This window comes from Equus przewalskii, chromosome 19, assembly GCF_037783145.1.
Source record: "Equus przewalskii isolate Varuska chromosome 19, EquPr2, whole genome shotgun sequence".
Lineage (NCBI taxonomy): Eukaryota > Metazoa > Chordata > Mammalia > Perissodactyla > Equidae > Equus > Equus przewalskii.
The window spans coordinates 1,397,585-1,418,052 of NC_091849.1; the positions used below are offsets into that span (position 1 = coordinate 1,397,585).

The following is a 20,468-nucleotide window of genomic DNA, read 5'->3' on the forward strand; positions in this document are numbered from 1 at the left end:
GTTTCTAGGTTATTGCTTCAGTCTGCAGTGTTTTATGAGCTTCCTTTTTATAATCATCTCAATTGATATCAGACTCTTACTGATACTTAAAATCAGGGTGCCAGTCTCTGACAATCTATTTCCTCTCCTTCCAAGTTGTTGCTTCTAATCTGTTGTGCTGCTCCTGGACAACCATCACTCTCTCCAACTCTACTCCTATGCTAGCTTTTGTTCACTTCAGTTCTTGAGCATTCCGCCAAGATAGGAGTGATGAGGGAGCTCCATGTGTCCTAGCTGCCCTCCACACCTCTGTCAAGTTAGAAAGAACCCAGAGCTTCTTGTGATCCTGCAGGCAGGATTTCTCAACTGCAGCATAATCACAGTTTCGACAGGGTCATTCTTTGTAATGAGAGATATCCTGTGTGTTGCACAATGTTGAACAGTGCATTTGGCCCCTACCCACTAGATGCCAATAGCACACCCCGAATTGTGATGATCAAAATGTATCTCCACCCCATGTCAAATGTCCCCAGGGAAGGAGAGAGTGTCACCCCCTAGTTGAGGACGACTGCTCCAGGGATTAGAATGGAGGAGAGCTGGGTGCTCGGTATAAGACCTCCACAGCCTCTGCATCACCTTGGAAGAATGAGAATGAGGCCTGGATCTCAGCATATCCCTGGGAAGACTCCCACTCCTCTTGCCCCTCAAGCTCCCAGCCTCATCACCACCATCTTCCTTGATGTTATGTCCATTTATTCACACCTCAGCCACAGGAAGAAGCCTTGACTACTGATCATGCCACATCCCCAGGCTCTAATCCCTGTTTATTCGGACTGTCCCTTTCCTGGCCCTATCTAAAATAAGAACAAAGTGACTCTGAGGGAGGAGTTTTAATTGTGACAGGTTTTCACTCTATCTGTGGTGGTCCTCTAGGTTCCAGATGTTGATGTCAAACAATGACCAAAAAGTACATATACAAAAGCTCAAAAGAGTGGCTTCCTGAAACCCACTGCATCCAAAAATAGGAAACTGAGAATTATAATGACTTCTACTCAAATTTTATATTGCTATGCTGGGTTCAAAGAGTAACAGAACTATCAAACTCCAAACTAGAAATTAAGCAAAAAATGCCAAAGTGGTCATAATTCACATGCAATCACCCAAATTTGAATCATTATACCTAAATAAGGATAACTCTAAGGTCAAAATGAGTTTTTTACTGTCATGATAATTAAGAACAGGTGGTTCTAAATGAATGCTAAACATTGCTGACATAATTATTTCTTCTCCTTCACAAAATTCTGTATAAAAATAAATATGAAATTTGTTTAGCCTTAAATAGATCACTCCCAAGTGATCACTTCTATTTATTTATTTCTTCTTTTATTTATCCTTTCGGCTAGCTAGCATTTGGGCTATGTTTCCTCAGAAGAGTTCACATACCCTGTAAAAAAACTATCTTGTACAAAATGTGTACTGTGAACACTTCTAAAAGCTCAAAGTGAAAATGAGTCTGGATCATGGTAAAGAAAAAATATCTCCAAAACACAGCAGTAACTTCAAAAGTAATTGGGAGGAGGTTAGATATCGTGAATGCTTTCTCTCATACTCTTTTCTAGGTCAAATTTATGTCTCTTCTCATCGGTAAAAAGAATCACTACTCTACTGATCTTTTTTCCACTCTGCTACTAAAAACTGAAGCTTTGATAGAAGGTCTTGGTCCTTGTACTAATCACGTTTTTTATTTTCTGTATTTTATGATACTTTGACATCTTGGGGCCTGGCAAACCAGGAAGGGAACTGGCTCTCTGAGGGTGAGGTAATTCCTAGAGATAGCAAACAACTTGCATGAGGCCATGCTTTTGATATTAAGCAAACATCAATTAATAATGTTATATTTACTGAGGGATTATTATGTTCTTCCTATATAATAACTTAATCTTCACAACTCCCTTATGAGGCTGCCCCATTCATACTTTGTCCAATATCCCATAAGCAGCAACTGGAAGAGCAGGATTCACACCGAGGCAGTTTGGCTCCCGTGGCTGTGCTTGTAATCACACATACACACACACTGCTGTCCTTCATACATGAAAAAGGCACCAAAAAAGAACAGTTTTCAGAAATGCTGACAAGCTGACCCCTCAACCCAACTCTGCAGGGTGGCCATGGACATACACTGAGAGATAACTGACTGGCATTAAGGACACCATCAGTAGTTCTCATTAGTACGAAGCAAATTGACTTAGATGGGGCAAAGAACATTGATGTCATTAGCACCACACTTTAGCCAGGCAAAACAACTTGCTCAGCTGGGAAAGACACAAACTCAGCAAAAAAAAAGCCACTTAACTAGGAGTCAGAAGGCCCAAAATGGCCCCCACAACAGAAAACCAAGACTTAATTACAATTTTAGCCCTTCCCAGGAACGTGACCTTTAAACAGTCAATCTGAAATTTCCTGAGTTGCACTAGTGAGGTATTCTACATGATAAAAACTCCTGCCATTCCCTTCCCTCCAAAAGAGAAGATGTCAGGCCTAAAAATAATCTTTTCTTTTGCTACTAGCTCCCGGGCCCCACACTTCTTTCTATAAAACCTTCCATTTGGTATAACTCTTTAGTGTGCTCTTCCAGTTGCTAGATGGGATCCTGCCCAATTCAATGAATTAATTGCTTAATAAAGCCAATCAGATCGTCAAAGGCACTTGGCTGACTTTTGTTTTTTTAACAAATATGGTGGCAGTGGCAGGACCAAAGCGAACTTCTGATGGCATTCAGGGGTGAGAAACACAGGCATGGTGCCCCACGAACTCTTTTGTGTTTACTGTCTCTCTTGACCGTTTCCAAAGGCTGTTGGTAAGTTTCTTCTGGTCAAGCTCCATTCTCTTTGCATTCAAGCTCCCGATCTAGCTGACTTTCCCTTATGGGAGACCTCAGATTGAGCTGGAAGAAAAGTCTGCTCAGAGCCCAACTGAGCTGGCAGAGGATTCTCCTTGAAGCCAACTGAGCTGGCAGATTGTTCTACCCAAAGGCAAGCCCCTCGCCTTTCAGACTGCAATGTGAGGACGCAGTAACATCTCTTGGTTTTTGCCAATATAGAGGAAAATCCCAGCCCTTAGCTCTGTCCCTGGATTCCATACTGAGAGCTGCTGACAGTTTAGCCTGCAGCTCCCCATTTGTTTGGAATCAGCCCCTAGATTCCATGCTGGGAACTGCTGGTGGCAGCTGCAGTACTCCATTTTGTCTGGAATCAGTCTGCAGTCCCCATTCCTTGGAATCTGCTGGTCCAATCCTCTCCCCAGTCGCAGATTCCATGAGAATCTCTGGTTCTGTGCACAGGCCTTCTCCCAGCCAGCACACAGTAACATCTCTTGGTCACTGCTAATCTATTAAAGTGTACGTGTTTGTTTACCTTGTTTTGTACAGATAAAGGCTAACTAAAAGAAATGGGATCTGTTACATCCAAAGAGTTGAGTATGCCACCTTTTGACTCAACTGTTCACTTGATGTTTAAGAACTGTAGTCTCAGAAGCTGCAGATATCTAGCAAGACGGGAAAACTTTAAGGGGTATGTTCCAAATAGAAAGATCATTTAAAAGGTGCACTTAAAAGCAAGGGCTCCCAAACCAAACAGAAGGGGATGCATATTTAAATTAGCATGGAGAAACTCACAAAGGTTCAAGATTCCAAAATATCTTCATTGAAGGATTCATTGCAAAAGGCTAATGAAAAATTGAAAAGATAAAAGGTACCTAAAACAAAAGCTACAACCCAATTCTTTAAGGAACTAAAACTGGCTGTCTTTGTTTTACAAATGTAGTTTTTACAGAACCAAAGGTGTGGCTCTAGAAGTTCAAAGTTTACCTGCCCTTTTTGCTAATCCCCCAAACCTCACCTATTCATCTCAGAATACCTGGAGATACTGGGGCCTTAGAAACAGAACTGTCTTGTCTCAAAGTGCCTCCAAAATTCCAAGTGAGAGAAAACTTGGATACCTTCCCTGTGCCTTTGTGATGTAAATGTTCTACCCCCACCTTGTCTAGGACTGAAGAGCCTTTCTTTGAAATGCAAATGTTTCTCATCAGAAGGAAAAAAAAAAGAGAAGGAATTTAGAAATTAGGCTAATGAGAAATCTTACAAATCTTCTCCATACACCTGCATAACTATAAGGTCTCTGTTTCTGTCTATGTGTCTGTCTGTATGTCTACCCATATGCCTCGCAGGTGTGTGGTTATTCTCTGCCTTTGGTGATAGTGCCAGAATTAATTCATAAAAGAGCTCTATTTAACTGGGTTAAAGGTCAAGTACTTGTAAGGACTGGGCATTTTAAAGTTCTCAGAAATACGGAAACTAGTTCAAAGGCTTTTCAAGTTCACAAGATCTGGGAAAATATTAGGTATAAAAGATAGCTTAAGTTCACTGGTTTAATTAAAGGAGACGCATCTTTAAAGTTATCAACATTGAATATAATACAAATAAACTACTTTTATTTTATCTGAGTTTACTAGCCAAATTCATGTTATCTCTGCTACAAAATTTATCAGCAAAAAACAACTTAAAATGATGGCTGATTTTGTCTAATGTCTCATGAAGTTTTTGTGGATAATCTAAACATAATTGTTGGGAGGAAAAAATTTAGATAGATATAATTGGGATACAGATTGATAAACTTTTTAGCAACAATTATATTTTATGGAACGTGTACTTTAAAATAGCTTCTAGAAACTTTTTGGTAACTTGAAACTTCAGTTTTCCTAAGTTAAATTAAACGATGTGAAATTTGCTGAATATTTAGATCATTTCCAAATAAGATAAAACAGTGAAATATTAATTACTCAACATAAGTTTAGCAACTTTTGGCTTCTCATTGCAGAGAGACTTAAAAATATTTCAGTGTAGTAGTAAACATGTCTTATGCCATGCTGAGAAATATTCTACAAAAAAGCATATGTTTCTAGAAATTTTAGAAAGCATCTATAAATTTGCCAAGCCACAGAATGCTAATATAAAAGATAGTTCATAATTGTGAAGTTCTTTATTTTTCACTAGAAATTAAAGTTTTTAAAGATTTAAAATCCAAGTATGAAGATGCATTTTTGTTAAGAGAAATGAGAGTCATTTTGTTTCAGAGTGGAAAGGAGAAAAGTGAAGAACTAAATGTACACAAAAAAGAGAGAGAAAGAGAATTTTTCCTTGTGTAATCAGGCTGGCAAAAATTAAATTATTATAAGGGTTTTAAAATTAAGCTTTAATATCAGTAGTGTACTTATGTAACACTGGAATTTAATTTTCTTTTATTCACTAAAGGACAAAGTTTCCTGAGACTATTAGTACACTCTTGATAAAAGATTACGAAAGGAAAGCAAAGATTTTATGTTTTATCAAAATAAGTTTTTGCACTTTATTAGGCTTTTGATTACTAAGTAAACCTAGTCTTCTTAATAATAAAAGAGTTAACTTTGGCTCTGTGTAACCTTCTATACTTGCTTTTCAAATCTTCTATTGTCACTTTGGTTAAATGGATAACTAAGTACAGGCATACCTTGTTTTATGCACTTAGCTTTACTGCACTTTGCAGATACTGCATTTTTTACAAATTGAAGGTCTATGGCAATCCTGCATCAAGGAAGTCTACCAGCACCATTTTTCCAACAGCAGTTGCTCGCTTCCTGTCTGTGTCACATTTTGGTAATTCTTGCAATATTTCAAACTTTTTTCATTAATTTATATTCATTATGCTGATCTGTGATGAGTGATGTTTGAAATTACTATTGTAATTGTTTTGCGGCACCATGAACCATGCACATATAAGATGGCGAACTTAATCCATAAATATTGTGTATGTTCTGACTGCTCCACCAGCTGGCCATTCCCCCACCTCTATCCCACTCCTTAGGCCTTTCTACTCCCTGAGATATAATAATATTGAAATTAAGCCAATTAATAATCCTACCATGGCCTCTAAGTGTTCAACTGAAAGGAAGGGTTGTATGTCTCTCACTTTAAATCAAAAGCTAGAAATGATTGAGCTTAGAAAGGAAGGCATGCCGAAAGCCAAGAAAGGCCAAAAGCTAGGCCTCTTGCACCAGTTAGTCAAGTTGTGAATACAAAGGAGAAGTTCTTGAAGGAAGTTAAAAGTGCTACTCCAGTGAACACACAAATGATTAGAAAATGGAACAGCCTCATTGCTGATATGGATAGTTTCAGTGGTCTAGACAGAAGAAAAAAACAGCCACAACACTCCCGTAAGTCAAAGCCTGTTTCAAAGCAAGGCCTTCACTCTCATCAATTCTATGAAGGCTGAGAGAGGTGAGGAAGCTGCAGAAGAAAAGCTGGAAGCAGCAGAGGTTGGTTCACGAGGTTTAGGGAAAGAAGCTGTCTCCATAATGTAGAAGAGCAAGTGAAGCAGCAAGTGCTGATGCAGAAGCTGTGGAGGTTCTCCAGAAGACCTAGCTAAGATCCTTAATGAAGGGGGCTACTCGAAACAACAGATTTTCAGTGCAGGGGAAACAGCCTTATATTGGAGGAAGATGTCATCTAGGACTTTCATAGCTAGAGAGGAGAAGTCAACACCTGGCTTCAAAGCTGCAAAGGACAGGCTGGCTCTCTTGTTAGGGGCTAATGCAACTGGTGAATGTAAGTTGAAGCCAGTGCTCAATTTACCACTTTAAAAATCCTAGGGACCTCAAGAATTATGCTAAATCTACTCTGTGCTCTATAAATGGAACAACAAAAACTAAATGACAACATATCTGTTTACAACATGGTTTACTACATAGTTTTAGCCCACTGTTGAGAACTACTGCTCAGAAAAAACCAATTCCTTTCAAAACATTACTGCTCATTGACAATGTACCTGGTCAACCAAAAGCTCTGATGGAGATGGACAATGAGATTAATGTTGTTTTCATGCCATCCATTCTGCAGCCCATGGATCAAGGAGTAATTTTGCTACCCGGTCCACCAACCCCATAAGACATAACAACAAGTCTGCTCATAACAAACCTAATATATTATCTTTAGCTTGCAGGAAACCCACAACCACAAGAGGGAAAGACAGCTAAGACCTCGTGATCAAGACCAGTCAAGACCAGTTGGAGGCGACCTGGCAGTCTAACTTGACCTGAAGTAGACCTCATAACTGATTTTAAGCTCATTATAATACATTAACGTGATAATTAACACACCCACCTGTGGGTGTGTAACGTGGGATTAACACACCCACCTGTGGCCATGACAGGACACACCAGATCAAATAAGGAAAGAAAAGAGGTGACACCCTATTCCCTCAAAAACCAGCCCACTTCCCTGAATAACTATGAATATTCCTCCCCTTCATTACCTTGACCCCTCATAAAAGCTGCTTGATTGCCCTGAGAGCTGAGAAGTTGATTTTTGAACATAATTCCTGCTCCTCCATTCTTTGGCCACTGAATAAAGCTTGTGCTGTTGAACGCTCAGCTTCGGTCTCATTTCAAAGTTGTGACACCAGAGAAAAGACCCCAGAAGGAAGGGCAAGGGGCTCTTTCTCAGCCTCTTTCTGGTTGGGGGAGAGCTCAAGTGGTAACAATTTAGACTTTCAAGTCTTACCACTGAAGAAATATATTTCATAACGCTATAGCCTGCCATAGATAGTGATTCCTCTGATGGATCTTGGCAAAGTAAATTAAAAACCTTCTGGAAAGGGTTCACCATTCTAGATTCCATTATAAACATTTACAATTTACAGGAAGAGGTCAAAACATCTACATTAATAGGACTTTGGAAGAAGTTGATTCCAACCCTCATGGATGACTGTGGGGGTTCAAGACTTCAGTAGAGGAAGTAACTGCAGATGTGGCAGAAACTGCAAGAGAACTAGAATTAGAAGTGGAGCCTGAAGATGGGACTGACTTGTTGCTATCTCATGATAAAATTTTAATGGATGAGTTGCTTCTTATGGATGAGCAAAATAAGTGGTTTCTTGAGATGGAATCTACTCCTGGTGAAGATGCTGTGAAAACTGTTGAAATGACAACAAAAGATTAATAGAATACTACATAAATTTAGTTGATAATGCAGCAGCAGGGTTTGAAGAGGCCGACTCCTATTGTGAAAGAAGTTCTACTGTAGGTAAAATGCTATCAAACAGCATCGTGGGGTCAGCCCCACGGCGCAGTGGTTAAGTTCGCACATTCCACTTCAGCAGCCCGGGGTTTGCCGGTTCAGATCCCGGGTGCGGGCATGACATCGCTTGGCAAGCCATGCTATGGCAGGAGTCCCACATATAAAGTAGAGGAAAATGAGCATGGATGTTGCCCCAGGGCCAGTCTTCCTCAGCAAAAAGAGGAGGATTGGAAGCAGATGTTAGCTCAGGGCTAATCTTCTGCAAAAAAATAAAATAAAATAAAACAGCATTGCATGCTATAGAGAAATTGTTCATGAAAAGAAGAGTTAACTGACGTGGCAGACTTCACTGTTGTCTTATTTTAAGAAATTGTCACAGCCACCCTAACATTCAGCAACCACCACCCTGATCAGTCATCAGTGTCAAGTAAAGATGCTCCATCAGCAAAAAGAAAACTCGCTGAAGGACTGGATGATGGTTAGCATTTTTTAGCAATAAAGTATGTTTTTGATTACTGTATGTACTTTATCTTTTAGACATAATGCTATTGCACATTTAATAGACCACAGCATGATGTAAACACAATTTACTGGGAAACCAAAAAATTCCTGTGAGTTGTTTTACTGCGATACTCACTTTATTGTGGTGGTCTGAAACCAAGCCTGCAATATTTCCAAGGTGTGCATACCTGTATAGAAACTGAGAGTTCTCTAACTTAACTCCTAAAAGTTTACTCAATCGACATGTGACAGCTTCTTTTAACACTCAATAGGGAGGTGCTAACTCCAAAGCAGGTTATTTGTTCACGCCACAGAAAAGCAGAGATGAATCCAAATTAACCATAAAGGCCTGAACAGAACAACTCTTCTATGGGTTGCCTGTGGGTGTCAGCAGGTCAAGTTCAAACGTACCTTCTAATTATAAGAGCCAAGAAGTGAACAGTTTGATATTCTATTACCACTTCCATAAAGAACTACCTGAAAATCAGAAATTCTAATGTGTAGGGTCAGACTTTTAATAACGTGTCTTTTTCCCAAAAAATATTTTAAATGTTTAAACCAAAATGAGTTTTACTCCTCATAAATCTCTGCTTTAGAAAAATACTTATTTTTCAACCACCCTTTATTTCTATAAAAACCAAGTCAAAACTGATTTAAGTTTGATTTTTCAATTTTAAAAATTAACAGATAAAAAAGGGAGGGGCAGTACTAAGAATATATTAAAAGATTCCAACTTTTCAGTTCTAAATAATGAAAAGTCCAAACAAAGATAGTAATTTTTTAATTAGATTTAAAGATGAACTTGACTTTAATAGAGATGGATTTGGAAATGCTATTTTTAAAAACGCTGCCAAGATATTGTGGCTCTACAGACACTGTTTCTCCACCCTTGGAAGAGAATCAACCGCTCGAGGGCAATTCCCACTTTAGCTACCTAGAGCAAAACTCCACTCCTTTGCTGCTCACTCACTGTTCATTCCTGGAGGATTTAGCCCAATAAAAGTGAAGGTAGGAAGGAGGGATTTAATTCAATCAGGATTTATCCGTTTCGAGTTCTAGATCAAATTTCAAACAATGGGTTAGCAATAACATTGGTGAACTCAGGACAGGTGGGATTACGTCTCTGCATGACTGACTGGGAAGAGCTGGGTGACTGACAGACAATACACACACGACATTTCATCGAATATAAGCCTAGAGCACTTCACAGCTCCTTTGAAATATTTCTGAGTTTCTAAAACATAAGTTAAATTCTATTCATAGTGACTACTTGACTATAATCATCACTTATCAATGTTTTCTATATATATATATATATATATATATATATATAAAACTTTCACCTGCTAGGTAAAAGACACAGGGTAATAACTAATACTATGCACGTATTTTGCCAAAACCAACACAAAAGCTTACATATTATACGATTCCATTTATATGAAAGTTCAGAACAGGTAACCTACAAAGACAGAAAGTACATTAGTGGCGGCTAGAGGAGGCGGAATGGGAAAGGACTGATAGTGGGTTCAGGGTTTCCTTTTGGAGTGATGAAAATGTTCCAGAATTAGATAGTGGTGATAGTTGCAGAATTCTACAATGGAAGGGGTTCAAAACAGGCCTCCCCAAGATGTGCCACTTTGGCATGTGGAATATTTTGAGCTAAAGGCAATTGAGAACCTGTGGGCTTAAGAGAACTTTTACCTCTCCCTTAAAGAATTTGAATTGGGGGCCTTGCCCATAATAAGAGGTATTACTAGAAGTTTTTATGACCTTTCTGTATGGCTCAACAAACATCTATATTGAACATGTGCTCTTCTTATCATCCTGTGAATTACCCTCCACCCCTTTGAAGCCTCAGGCCCCTATCCCATTCCTTAGCTCAAGATAGTATATACACCTCTCATGTATGTGGGGTTCCCATATGTACAAAATTAAATTTCATTTCTCCTATTAATCTGTTTCATGTCAATTTAATTCTTAGACCAGCCAGAAGAACCTAGAAAGGTCGAGGAAAATTTCTTCCTCCTCCACAGCAAATATACTTATTTTGCTTTAGAATTCTTGAGAGCATTAAATTATCTCTATCACCACAAACACAGAACCCCCCAAAAATGAACACAAGACAAAATACAAGATGATAGCATTTTTTTTAAAAAAGCATTTGACACTACTAAATTCCCAAAGTCTTCTGAGTCAAGATCAAATGAGACCAAGGAAAACCACGGCCAGGACTGAAAAGGTGCAAGGGAGTGGAGGAAGGCTTGACTCTCCCAGCTATGGGAACAGAGTACATTTACTGAAACTCAGGCTTGAAAGTAGCAGGAAAAGCAGAACAACAATAAGCTATATATATTAACTTCTCTGGAAAATGTCAGTGGCCTAGACTTTCTACTCCTGGACAACACATTGATAACACCAACTCCATTTCAGCAAGACTGTAGGAAGACAGAGAAAGAAGCAGCTAAGCAATGCAAAATCCCAAGTGATATCAAGATTCTACATATGTCTACTTAAATAAAATACATGGCCATCTCAATAAGAATGTTCAGGAACGTTAAAGGAATAAAATCAAGAAACTATTGATAAGCTATTTATAATGAAAGAATGACAAAAAAAAGATATTGCCCTAGATTTATATTATTATTTAAAAACAAAGTTTTACTTGTCTCAACTTGTCAATTCTTTATGATGAAATAAGCCAATTTCACTGCTGACAAATACAATAACTACAGTAAACAGGCATGCCAAAATCAATGCAGATTCTCAAAAAAGGTCAAAGAATCAACTGTTAGTTTAAATTGGTTAATTTTATTAAAATTGTTAAACATGACAGGATGTCAGAGAACTCCCAGATTCTCTTACACATGAGCACAACTGGATTAATTCGACCCAAATTTTTTAATAGCTCTCCCAATTTCTAAAAATACATCACTTTCTCACTTATCTTAAAATTTCTGCTTTACTTCTCTAGCTTTACCTCAAAAGAAACTTCTTCAAGGCCATCTATCTTGACTTAGTGAAAGCAAAATAATCACAGCACTCAGCAGCGCCATGAAGATTTCAGAGCCCCAGGGACTGACTAGGCAGATGCCGTGGAAAGCGCCTGTGGGGAGAGGACGGCCGAGAGCTGAGACCGCGCCACAGCTGCAGGGATTGAAGCTGCTAGCTACGGAATCAAGCTCAGGAGAGACTCCGGGCACAATTCCGGCATCCGAAATAAATTAAAGTAAACAGTCTTGCTCGCTCTCATCCACCCTGTTAGCAGCCTCTCAGCTGAATGGAGACCACACACTCAGACCACACAGAGACAGCTGAAGTCCTCGCACGCAACATCTACAAGCTGTCACTCAGCAGTGCAGAGAGAGGGGAGAAGGAGGGGGAGTGCTGGGGGCTGGGAGAAGAGGGAAAGAGGGGGAGGGCAGAGAGGAGTCTCCTCTACATACAGCTGGATCGAGTGATGTGTGGTTTGGAGAAAGGGCAAAACCTCTCTGAGAAAACAAGCCGGTCGTGGCCTCCTGTGGCCTTGACCTGTACTCCCCCAGACCAATTTAGCAGCTGATGAAGGATTAACAAAGCATCCATTTAACATCAATTAACCTCCTATCCATCACGGGTCAAAAGAGAAAATTACCATTATAAAAGCATTTCATTAAAATAAAGATGAAAGGCCACATTTTCTTCCAGTTTATAAGAGACACTTAAATAGATGCATTTTCTTTTAGATTTATATTAGTTTTAACCCATCTGCCTCTTTTCCTTTAATGAAGCACACAGGATGAATTTCAAATGGTTCTCCAATAAAGGTCAGGAAATTTTAATTTTGTATGTGTGTGTGAGGAAGATTGGCCCTGAGCTAACATCTGTGAAAATCCTTTTTTTTTTTCTGAGAAGCTTAGCCCTGAGCTAACATCCGCTGCCAAACCTCCTCTTTTTTGGCTGAGGAAGACTGGCCCTGAGCCAACATCCGTGCCCATCTTCCTCTACTTTATATGTGGAACGCCTGCCACAGCATCGCTTGATAAGCGGTACATAGGTCTGCACCCAGGATCCGAACCAGTGAACCCTGGGCCACCGAAGCAGAGTGTGTGAATTTAACCACTGCACCACTGGGCCAGCCCCTCTATTTTTTTTTTTTTTTTGATGTGGAATGCTACCACAGCACGGCGCCACCAATGGTGCCAGGTCCACACCTGGGATCCGAACCCATGAACCCCATGCCGCTGAAGCTGGAGCACACAAACTTAACCACTACACCACCACGCCAGCCCCAGAAAATTTTAATTTTATAATTTTCCCTTATTTCATTGTAGCACAATCTATAATTTTCCAAAATATTTATTGGTACAATAAAAGAGAGTAAATTACTTTTTTACATAACTTCAGACTAAAAACATATAGAAAAAAATAACTAGTAATGATGTGGATCAAGGCTGCCCCAGGGAGAGAAACCCAAGGCGTCCTGGCCCACATACCAATCTATATCGTCCTCCAGAAAGTATAGGACATCCTGACCTGATCTGTATCCAAAGTTTTAGGACCAGCCAATAACCAGACCCCACTTGCACTGATACCATTTTAACAACTTTTTTACAAGATCTTTCCTTTGTCTTGTAAAGAAATAACTCACATACCTATGCCTTATAAAATTTAGCCCTACCCTTCAACCCCTGCAGCTCTTCACTGCCCATGGGTCCTGTCCCCATGCTACTCTCTGAATAAAAGGAGCACTACTACCAGATCTTGAGAGTGCAAGAAATGTTTCTTTTGACTCCTTAGCTCGCCAAGCCCACATCAGTAGCAGCAATATTTGGGGGGACGGGGGGGGGGGGTTGTGCAGAAAATGTAACCACAAAAGTAGCTTTAACGATTAAACGAAAATTTTTTTTACTATTTGGCAAAGAATTTTGCTGATTTGAATAGCAGACAAAAAATATGAACAAGTGATCAGGTGTCTTACCCCATCAGGTCCCCAGATGAGGCCAGGAGCTGGAAAAATAGAAGTTCTGATTCACGGAAGACTTGGAGAACCTTCACCAAACAGGCCAAGGAAAGCCTCCTGATGTTAAAAGTACTGTTTTCTTAAATCAGGCCATAGCAAAGTAAAAGTATTCCCCCCAAAATACCAAAAAATGAAAATAGTAATAATAAACTCTCAAACTCCACCCCCTCCATGCTACTCAAAACAGCAACACCAAGGAGCAAATCACAAAGGAGGAATCTCAAGACCCCAGCCTAACTCACTGAGTGAGAATCTGCCTTTTAGCCATCTGTTGCACATTAACGCTTGAGAAGCACCAAGTAGGCTTATCCTGTCCAGAGCCATCTTGGACCCAAAGGACCCCAGAAAAATCTAGCTGCAGAGCTGCCTAGTGACTTTCAACAATAAAATTACACTCAACTAGACTCTCAGGCCACACAGCAACAGAACCAAACTCTGGAACTCACTGTACCCTCCTTGAGTCATGTTCAACCTATGCTAGGATAGACCTGACCTTCAGGGCTGGGCTGGGCTGGCCCCAAAGAGATCTCCCAGAGATACTGAGAAAAGAGTCTTACAGCAGGGTAATTTACTTCCTTCAGTTTTCTGTAATCTCAGACTCTACTTCTCCTGAGCAGAGTCAAGGTCAAGTCACCTCAGCACTGCCACACATTTACCATCTAACAGCACAGAGTGGGACAAGTCTTAGGGTCAGGAGCACTTCGGTCCAGTTTTCTAAATTAATCATCTGTCTCTTGCTCCACCTCAAAATCATGGTTAACAAAAATATAATCATGCACAAATCTGAAAGAATCCCTGGGGTAGAAAGCATCCTGAGAAGATTCACTGGTCCTCAGCAGGAGCATCTGCAGAAGTGAAGGCCTGAGCAGATGGAAACGGAGGAGAGCTGCCCTGCTCTCCAGCTCGCTCTTAGGTTCTTTCCTCTGTGACTCCTAGAAACAAAAGATCATTGAGACACACAATGCTTTTAAATGAAAATGTAAGTATTTATGCTTTAATTCATTTGGAAAAAAATCCAACGATTTAAAAAATACAACTGACAAATAGCACTTTTTTTTTTTTTTGGTGGGGGAAAAACCTTCACTCTGGCTACAATGTTTGGAGGAACGAGACTAAAGAGAAGAGCATCTACATGAGGTGACTGGAAAGAATACTGGAAGTAAAATAGAATATAGTGGAAAAGCCTGACACTTTGGCTCTCCAGAGCTCCCACATAACTGATCTGTTACATAAATAGTTGATTCCCTAGCTAGTCTCTTAAAATAAGCACTGGATTCCATCTTAGTTAGAAGAGTTCATTAAAAGTCTCCCTTATTTCCCAGAAACTATAAAATCTTCCTGCCTCAGCAGGCTGTCTCTTCCTAAAGGACAACTGCTTTCACAACATTTCGAAGCCAAAAGCAGTAGGTCTAAAAGTGGCTGGTCCTCTACCTCATGCCATCGGACACTGATGACATATCAGAAATGAAACAGGCCAGTGCAAATCCACGCCCCACCCCCACCACTCCACCAAGAAAAGCAAATATAAAAACAAAAACCTCCTTAAGAAGATACTCTTAAGGGAAAGAAGGAAGAGTAGTTCCATGCAAAAGCATAGCATTATTCACGTATCAATCTATTGCTACTTGCACCCACATCCCTACGACTGCCTCTTTATTAGATCTACATTGGGTGGACAAAACATTAATTCCTGCCATTTTCAGAAATGTAATTTTTCAGAAAAAGATATCCAGATGCTTTTTTTCCCCCAGAAAGATAGATCATGTGAACAACACTGAAGAAGTCGTTATCAAATAAAATTGATTTCGATCTTTTAGTCCATTGAGAAGATTTGGGATATATATAGAAATTGATCATCCAGCACCTCAAAAGATGACAGTGTTGGATTTCTATCCCTCAGGAAAACAGATACAGATAAACCAGAATTTGGAACAAGGAAATCCCCTCAGATTGTTCAATCAAAACAAACATTTATTTGGGACATTTTCTACGTTCCAGGCACTACATTGGGGAAATAATAAGAACAAGATTTTGTGACAAGGAGGTTATGGATGACCTTGGCCTTCAATGGAGTGATGGGCACCAAAACCAGACAGCAGTGGGATGAGCGAAAAGTTGAGTACAAAGAACTATTTAAGAAATTTGGCTGGGAAGGGAAGAAAAGAGAAATTTTAACAGGGAAATGTAAAATCAAAGGAGGATGCTACTTTTTTAATTGCTGTTTTTCTGCTTTGCTTTATCGTTACCTGTGTCTAAGAATGTTTAAAGGGTGACAGGAAGCAGCCTTTGGCAAGAGATGAACAACTGAGTGAAGTGCTCTCGCAGGCAGGAGTAGAAGGGACATAAAGCCCAGGAACAGGGATAGATAGGTCTTAGAGTAAATGCAATCTCTTTCAATGTAACTGGGGAAGGAGGAAGGTTTTTTGGAAGAAAGAGTATGAGATTCTCCTCTGATAGCTCTATTAGTTCTGAAATACGTGGCAAGATTATCTGCTAACAGTATAGATTTTGTGAAGGAATGAGAGGTTTGAGAAGAGAAGGGCAGAAAATGCTTCAAATAGATTCTGCACAGAACAGAAGCAAGTGCTGAGGAGGAAAACACTAGAAAATTCTTTGATGGCCAGTTGAGACTGGTGACCATGGATTTATAGGGTACAAATCTAGATGCTAGGATTTTCCCCTGCTGCTCTCAGCAACTCAGTTCAAGCATTCAAGGAGGTAAGAGTTGAGATGGTCCAGGGCTGAGAAATTGCCAGCCAGGTGATACAGAAGGATGATGATACAACTGAGCAGAATGGAATGACAGCAACCGAAGATCAGGTAAAGGCAGGTAGAATGGGAGAAACTAAGCGAGGGTTAGAAAGACAAGAGACTGCAAGCAAAGAGCGGGGGTCTGAGCTTTGGATTTCAGAAGTGGACCAGCCTCAGGCTGGGGCACTTCAGTCCTGCTCCCTGATCCCTGAGCACCACATCTCAGGTCTAACAGCCACAGCCTTCTCTGTGGCTCCCACTTGCAGCGAGCTCTGCTTTCTCCTTTTGTCCCTTCCAGCTATTAGTTTCTCTTTGGGCCTCACTACACCTTTGTTCCCTAGCCCCGCCCACACCTCCACAAGTAGTCCCTTCACTAAAATCTCCTTATCTGAACCATCTGGCATGAATTCTGATTCCTGCTGAGACCCTGACTTACCCACCTACACATCATGTCAATTACACAGGGCATTCACGAAAATTAAACTGAAACCAAATATTCACGGCTTTTTGTCTTTCAGTAAAATTACGAAACAATGAAAGATAAAATCACATACCCTCCAAAATCACAGAAATTTTAAGTGGAAAAGGACTTGAAAAATTCATCAAAGCTTACAGATGAAACTAGGTGCCAACCTTGCCAAAAGCAGCACAGCTGGCAAGTACCAAAGGGAGAGGTCCCTTGGCGCTGCACCAGGATCACCCAACACTAACTCTGTGCCCAGCACCACCCTAGGGGCCTGCCTGGATCCACCTCATGCACCTTACATTCTAAGTAACTCATATCTAGGTTTCCCAGGTTTCAGTATCCACTCTTCTTTCCATTACTGGCACCAAGATTTATTGTAAGTGGGAAACACTAAGTACAAGGAATTACTAAAACCAAAACCAAAAATAAAGCCAATTGGATGATGCACCCCAGTCTTAAACGCTACCAACAATACTAAGTTAAAGAATATTCATGAAGCTTTTGAGGAAGCCTAACATCATTTTCCAGAAAAAAAAGCCTCATATATCAGTCCAAACTCCTCTGCCTGACCATCAAGGTCATAACGCAAATGCACTCACTTACCAGCCTGTGGCCTTTTGTTCCTGATGTGCCACCAGATGTTCACGCCTTCCCTGCGAAGGACCACATCCTCTCCATCAAGGTCTGACCTCCATGAAGCCTTCCCAAGGACTTGAACCCCAACAGATCCTTCCCTTCTCTGAATTCCGGCTATACTTACACTCAATACTACAGTTTAGTTCTCAGCAATTCTTTAATCGAGAGGGCAAATGTGCCCATTCTGAATCCAGGCTAATAGCACTCTATCTCTGACGTGTGTGTCAGGCACATGTTAAAATTGGGAGACACAAAAATGACTGAGACTAATCCCTGTCAGGCAAGGGCTTAAGCTTTTGACAGATATGTAAACACCAGTATATCTATAGCCTCTAAGACAACACAGGGTTACCCTTGTGCTAAGTGGTTATAGGATTCACTGAGTTGGAAAATTTCAAAGCAGGAAGAACTCTTAGAGATAATCTAGCTTTATGTATTCTCTGACTACAGGAAAAAGGAAACTGAAGCCCAAAGAGGCGAAGTATCTCAGCTCATGCTATGAAGCAGGTGGGTGGTAGCACACGACCAGTAAACGGCTGCTTTGACTCCTACGCCAAAACACCTTTTGAATCTATAATTTCAAACTGAGGTCCAAGGATGCCGATGGGTGTGTCCACAGCATCAAGATTCATAATTTCTCTACAATTACCTTAAGTTTGTGTGTTTGTGCCAACAATACTTTTAAATTAACATAAACACACTGCATCATGTAATTATAATGGAATTCTACTACCATGTGATTTTACCAGGCACTCCAGGAGAGCCATGAACAGATCCCCCAGGGTCTGGGAACAACCGACATTCTAGACTACTGCTTAGCAGAGTGACCAATGTTCTCTCTCACGCCAGTCAATTTCAAAATTCTCTCTACTCATTACTGACCTAAAACTCATCCATTTAATAAACATTCAATAAGCTCCCAATATGTGGTGGGTGCATACGTACTAGGATACTGGCTAGTGAAGATGAGTAAACTAGAGGAGTGGAAAAGGAACTGAGAGACAAACTGGAAACCCAGCATTTCCCATATGGCCTGGGTGATCCTGCCCCTGCCTCACACCAAAAATTGTCAAAGTCCTTTATTCGAAAACTGTGTTTGTAAAATTTTTTGAGTATCAATTTCATTTCTCATAAGACTCATACATAACAGGCTCTCAAATATTTGTGGAATGAATGAAAAATTAACTTAGCAGATTAATAACCGTTTTTAGAAAAGTAATAGTCCAAAATGATATTCAGTAGAGGAAATTAAACGCTTGACAAGAAAAAATAAATATTTTCTGAAACTTCCAAGAGTTGTTCCAAGTTACACTGGGGGATCCTCTGCTTCTCAGCTTAAAATTATTAAATTTCTACTTAATCCAAGAGAAGAGAACATTTAGTACTAAGCACACATTATCCTCTTTCTATTACCACCCTTTGAGTCAACAACTTTCAACACACAGATGATCCCTGAGAAGCTTTTACCTTTCAGTTCCTTTGTCACTGGAGTCAATTACACAAAGCCTGGCCAGAATATCCGTACTACCATTTATAAATAAAATATTCGCATCATTAGGAGACGGACTCACATAACCTCAGTTAGAACAAGCTTTCAATACAGTGTACCCAAATGATTTAACTAAGGTGTGGCTGAATTTTAAAATATTTTCCAAAGTTTTCCCTATAAGTTTACTCAGATTCGTTACAAAAAAAAACAAAAAACAAAAAACAGATTTTCTCCTTCTTATGTGATCGACCTTCAGCGATTAGGAACAGGTTATTTCCACCTAAAGACCAGCTCTCTCAGGACCCGTTTCTTGGCATCAGGACAGCGTCCACTCGCAAAGCGTCGGGGCGGCAGGTCCAGCACCAGCCGCCGCCGGGCAGGGCCGGGAGCCCGCCGCACCGCCTCGGCACCGGGGAGCAGGCGACTCCGGGCCGGCCGCTCGAGGCCCGCGCCCTGGCAAGCAGGACACTCCGGCAGCGCGCCCGCCGACGCCAAACGGCCTCCCGCGCTCCCCTCGCCGCCCAGGCCCTCGCGGCGGCCGCCCCAGCGGGGCCCCGAGCGCGGGCCGCCCCGCGGGCAGGCGGCCCCAGCCCGGAGGCGGCTCCGACACGTACCTGCAGCCGCCGCAGCCGCGCGCGCACTTCCGCCCGGCCGCGCCGCACTTCCGCCCCGGGAGCGCCGAGGGAGTCGCTCCGCAGCGCAGTCGAGCGCCGCGCCGTCGATGGCCGGGCGTCCGCCGAGGAGCGGGGCTGCGCGGGGCTGCCGCCTGGGGGCGCGCCGGGGCCCGTCCGTGCCCGTGCCCTCGGGTCCCTCGCGGAGGCCGGAGCGTGACGCTCGGTGAGCTCGGTGAGGTGACGCTGCTGGGGGCCGGGACCGGGCTCCCGCCGAAGCCCCGGGAGGCGACGTGACGCACGGAGCCGCCGCACCGGGGAAGCTGCGGAGGAGGATGGCAGCGGACAGCTGCAAACCGTGCTGACTGTTTCAGTTCAACGCACCGAGCCAGCGCCCCCCTCGGCTGGGCGCGGAGCGGGGCGCCGGGGACGCGGAGGGGCGCGAAGGGCGGTCGCTCCTGCGGGACCCCGCGGGGCCGAGGGTAAAGCGCGGCCTGCGGAGCGCGAGGAGGCGCCGCGGGGCGACGGCGGCGGGCTGGCCGGAGTGACGGGGGCTGCGCCAGGGACAGCGCTGGGGGCGGGGGAGAGCGGTGAGAAGATGCTCTTCTGAGAAAGGAGCAGCGACATTATCCGTGAGAACGGAGGAGGCAGGGCGAGAGAAGGTTGAGGAGAAAAGAGAAAGGGGGAAATCTTTGTCTTGGACATTGTGAAGCAAATTACTGAGAAAATGTGGTGAGATTTCCAGGCAGAGCTGAACGCCCGACCTCCTGGGATGTATAGTCCTGAGTGTAAAATGGAACCAGTCCGCATGCTCGTGTATGTTTGGGCTGCTCTACTGTGGGAAGAGAGCAGAAAATTAGTTGTGACCTAGGTTGGAGTTTTATAAGGCAGAGGGAGCAAAGGAGTTGAGAGTCTATGCAAAGAAACGA

The 20,468-nt window shown here is 41.9% G+C and overlaps 1 protein-coding gene across 22 annotated transcripts in view; it reads right to left on the reverse strand.

Moving 5' to 3' along the window:
* EXOC2 (exocyst complex component 2) overlaps window positions 1-20,112 on the reverse strand; it is a 212,947-nt gene extending 192,835 nt beyond the window's left edge. For 3 of the 22 annotated variants that reach the window (XM_070583954.1, XM_070583941.1, XM_070583925.1), the window contains exons 1-2: window positions 19,543-19,599; window positions 13,545-14,518 (exon numbers count right to left, since the gene is read on the reverse strand). The gene's annotated coding sequence lies outside the window, so the exon portion shown is untranslated. Of the gene's footprint in view, window positions 1-13,544; window positions 14,519-17,406; window positions 18,881-18,906; window positions 19,474-19,542 lie in introns of those variants that run through there. The other 19 variants (XM_070583949.1, XM_070583937.1, XM_070583921.1 and 16 more) reach the window with 13 other exon arrangements.
* Window positions 20,113-20,468: the final 356 nt, after the last annotated feature.